This window comes from Humulus lupulus, chromosome 5 (assembly GCF_963169125.1).
Source record: "Humulus lupulus chromosome 5, drHumLupu1.1, whole genome shotgun sequence".
Taxonomy (NCBI): Eukaryota; Viridiplantae; Streptophyta; class Magnoliopsida; order Rosales; family Cannabaceae; genus Humulus; species Humulus lupulus.
In genome coordinates, this window is record NC_084797.1 from 165,414,828 (window position 1) to 165,419,659 (window position 4,832).

Here is a 4,832-nt window from a genome sequence, read left to right on the forward strand (position 1 = left end):
CCAATGGTGGATCATGGAAAGATTTGTTACCCTGTCATCATAGTCCGACCGTTGAGTCGTTAATTACAGATAAACTTGGATAACTATGCATCCAAGGCGATCTATACGACTAGCCGGCATGAGGGTGGAAGGTAATGACAGGGTGGCCTGTGCCACCTGTATGTTGAGAGAGGATGCCCGCAATTGGTGGGAAGTAGCATCACAGACCAGGGATATTTCTACTCTGACTTGGGATGGGTTTAGAGACTTGTTCAGTCAGAAGTATTATAATGTGGTCTTCAGGGTAGCGAAAGTAAATGAATGTGTGGGGTTATTACAGGGCAATATGACAGTTACAGAATATTCCCTGAAGTTTTGAGAGGCTTGCGAAGTTCGCACCAGACCTAGTGCCTACTAATGCAGCCAGACATGATAGATTCATTAGAGGGCTTAATGTTATGATAGTCCGAGATGTGAGAATTACAACAGTACCTAGGGGGACGACTTATGCCCAGGCTGATGAGAAGGTTCTTACCGCTGAGGAGGCGGAGAATAAGATTTGGAGGGAGAACGCTATGAGACAAGAGGTTCACAGGACGGTGTTGGAAAAAGCTTATACAGGATCTTTATTTATTTTCATGTATATCTAATATTAAACAAATTAATACGAGATAGCCTAAAACATGTTTCTAAAATTGAATTCAAGAGAAACAAAGAATAGAATACTTACAGTATACGCAGCGGAATTAAGAGTGTAACGTCCCGGATTTTCAAGACTCAATAATGCGGAAATATAAATGTTTTCATTTAACAAAATGTCTCAAAAACCCATAGAAAAAAAAACTTTTTAAAAAGTCGTATGGCCATACTTAACATTTAGTTACAAACATGTTTTATAAAAATTAGAGTGAGCCTAGTTTAGGAAAATTACACAACATTTCCAAAAATAAAAAGGCTTCCCAAAAGGTCGGTCCACATGTACATTTGCAAGGAAGACTCCAGCGCTCACTGCTCTGCCTTGCCCTTGCTCTTACCTACAACATGAAACAACTAGGTAAGCGAAAACGCTTAGTAAGATCAACTTTCAAACAAAGCATGTAGAGAATTAGGGTTCCGGACCCTACACAATCAATTTCAAGAACGCCAAAGCGTCCTGGCAAACTTATGGTCATGCCTGATAACCAATGATAAATTAATTCATAACTAGATAAAAATCCTACACTCAGAAAAATCCCAGAAAAAGCAGATATATTATATCACAGCTAATTCTTATCAACAATTATATCCCTGCACTCAGAAAATCCCAGAGCAAGCAGATATATTATATCACAACTATATCTTATCAACAATTATATCCCTGCACTCAGAAAATCCCAGAGCAAGCAGATATATTATATCACCATATAATTCGAGACCAACGCTCGACAATTTGCAACAATTCAGGCGTAACGCGCCCTCCAACATAATTGCTAATCTGTAAAAGAGAACTGAGTCTCCACACTAAGATCTAGCCAATAAATATTCTCATCAAGGGTAACTATCGTGTTACCTAGGGCATCGCTACTTATTCAAGAGTGTAATCCAATTTACACAGTTTTACGGAGACATCTATGTTAATCAGTGGTGCTGGTGAGCAGTTGCCCCTAGGGTGTTCAGCCTCACTCTATCTTGGCAACCCCTAGTATCTCTAGGCACTCTCACTGAATGGCCAATATTCACGGCTGCTATCTGGGAATAACTTATCAGAGCACTTGCTCGGATTCTAACCGTCCAATGATTAAGTAAGCATGAGGGCCCCTAGGTCCCATTTATTTTGGTGCCCCTAGGTTTAACCAGCTTATCCTCATCTCATGGCCACTCGCCGCGGTAATGAACCGGACATAAATAAAATCAAGCAGTGTGACGGGGATCAACCGTCTAGGATATGACGGACATCTACCGTTCATATTTTCTAAATCAGCACTCACTAGACTAACGTCTCTAAGAAACTTTCTATGACAGTCTATATATATGCATGTATCCCTATACTAACATACAAGACAATAATCATTTCATGTTGCAGCCATACAATATAAGTTAACTTACTTGGAGTCCTTAGCGCTCAGCAGGTTTTCACCCTCCAACGTTCAATCCAGTTACGCTTAGCCAGTACTGTAGTTATCCATACAGTATACTCGGATTAATTATGGCACTCATAATTCATTATTATTATTTTGGGCAGTTTGGTCATTTTAATAAAAGTCATTTGTAAGGATTTATAATCCTTATTTGGTTTTAAACCTATTAAGGAAAGTCATACAAAATATTCGAGACTAAACCCTAAGCCTCGGGGAGACCTATCCTAAGGTCTCGATACCTAGGCTCGGGTATCACAATGGTATTTCCCCACAACCCGCTAAAAATCTATTTCTTTCAAGGTATCGCTATTAACCCGCACTTTCGACTAGTCGGTTAAAATATGTAAGATTTTAGCAGGCATTATATCCAGAAAATACAAATAAATTCCTTAATTATTTTTAAAGAAAATAAACTCTTTAAATTTTCCTTTTATTTTTCTTAAGGTTTTAATATCTAAAAACCGTTTTAAGAAAATTGCCTAATTTGTCTTAATTAGGAAAACCGTTATAAATTTCTCATCTTGTCTAATTAATTTTCCAAAATCAATTAATCAATTTTACTTACTAGAAAAATAATTCATTTTATTATTTTCTCAAAATATAGGGTTTTAAACCCTCTTTTAATTTATTAACTATTAATAAATTAAATCTCTTATTTTTAAAAAGAATAAAAACTCTTTAATAAAAATAGTTCATTTAAACTCAAAGGGGTAATTTTAGTGAAAATATGATTTCAAGACTTACCATTTTATATCTTGAAATAAACAAAATTTTACTTTTTACCTTATGTTCCAAAATCTCATTTTTACACTAAGTGTGAAAAACCTATATTTCACATTTTTAACTACATACTTCATTAGTTCATAACTTGAAATTTACTTACCCAATTGTTACCAAAATTTTCCAATTCCATTTTTGTTATTCCATTTAGGTCTTTGTAAAATCTTAAGTCAAAATGAGCATTTTTTATTGGTGAAATCATTTTCCAACAATGAGGTAAAAATGACCTTATTTTCAAGTCCTTATTTTTTCCAAACTTTGACAGTTAATAACTTTCAAACCGTTCAATATTTTCTTACCAAATTTTACAGTGGAATAATAGGTTATGCCAGCAATATGTCCAAAAAAATTTAGAAAAAACTGGGTTCATTTGCCCTATACAGTGGCTGTCCAAACTTGGTTCCGAAAATAAGAATGCGAAAAAAAACTGTTTTTTTACCTAAACTTTGAAATAGCATAACTTACTCATTTCTAAACATTTTTTAGTGTTTCAAAAGCTCAATTTTATGTACTCAATCTCAACAACATCACAGTATAATTTAATTTTCACAAAACCAATATACAGTGGCTGCTTGACCCCTTGGAAGTCACAGCTTAAAACATGTTTTGTTTTAGGGTATCCTACAAAACCCTGGGGGGTTTTGGTTCCCATTTTCAAAAATCAATACACATGCATCATAAAAATTATTAAACAACTACCATAATCTTATTACATCACCAACAAGAAACTTTAAGCATTAAATATACAAAATAATGCTTAAAACTAAAAACCCTACAACAAAATCATCAAAAGTAAACTTTTTACCTCTTTGGTGTTCTTGCTTAAGGTTTGGACCTTCCTATTAGCTTTGGCTCCTCCAAAACCTTTCAAAAACCCTAACCAACTTCCCCCAACAACATATTTAATTAGCTATTTGAAACTCTATGCTTAAAACTTTACAAAAGCCTAGATTAATGAAACTTTACCTTAGGGAAAACCCTTCCTAGACCAAGACTTAGCTTCCAAGTTTCTTTGGTGTTCATGGGGTTGAAAATGGAGAGAACACTTGAGAGAGTCTTCAAAAATCAGATGAGAGTGAATGAGGAAGGGAGAGTGGTCGGATTTGGGGGTTAGAATGGCTCACACAACTCTTCAAAATATCACAAAACACTTGAGTGCTTTTCTACCCACTTGCCCACTTGACTTCTTAATTAAATGGGAGTTAAACTTTATAAAATTGGGTTCACACCACTCTAAAATAGCACATGGTCGGCCACCCTTTTCCATATATGTGATCATTAATTTTTTTTTTTTTTTTTTTTTTTTATAAAGGTTAATAAAGGTTTCATAAGAAGAAAAGTCCAAATTGGCTTTTGACACCTTTTTTCACTCTTATTAAGTTTTAATCACCAAACTTAACATTAATTAATTAAATTTAATGTCTCTCACATTTAATTTAATTAATCACATAATAAAATTTAACCTAAGGTCCATTCATGGAATAAAATTCCCCATTTCGGCAAAATTAGGCATTTAACACAAAATGCCTTAAAATTTCCATTTTCTTTTAGGTTTATTATTTTTTACCAAACTTTAACTTTTATGAATGTATTTTATTCCCAAAATATAATTGCCATGATTTTTCGTTTTATTTTCCGACATTTGTACCCGATCAGGGTTTTTCTGTCGATCCAGGACCGAAAGTCTTATCTAGACTTTTAAAATCACAAAATTCATATTTTGGCTAGCAATAACACATGGAATACTTACAAACAAAATATAATATTATTTAAAATAATATTCTTAACCCGGGGAAAAAATCCTGACCCGAGTCGTTTAAAGGTACCCAAAAACGTAGGACGTTACAAAGAGTCCTTCCTTCAGTTTCTCTAACTCTTGTATCCTTTCTGTCGCAGAGTATTATCAAGAAACTGAACCGATCTTCTATTTTCTTCACAATCTTCCAATGTATCCTT

At 34.3% G+C, this 4,832-nt stretch overlaps 1 long non-coding RNA gene across 2 annotated transcripts; it reads right to left on the reverse strand.

Annotated features, from left to right (window-relative positions):
* Positions 1 to 806: 806 nt before the first annotated feature.
* On the reverse strand, positions 807 to 4,426 carry LOC133833821 (uncharacterized). 2 transcript variants are annotated; one of them, XR_009893147.1, is made up of 4 exons: positions 3,843 to 4,426; positions 3,682 to 3,760; positions 2,065 to 2,130; positions 807 to 1,013 (listed from the first exon to the last, which is right to left on the reverse strand). It is a non-coding gene; the product is annotated as an uncharacterized LOC133833821 (long non-coding RNA). The 2 variants fall into 2 exon arrangements; XR_009893146.1 differs by lacking the exon at positions 2,065 to 2,130.
* Positions 4,427 to 4,832: the final 406 nt, after the last annotated feature.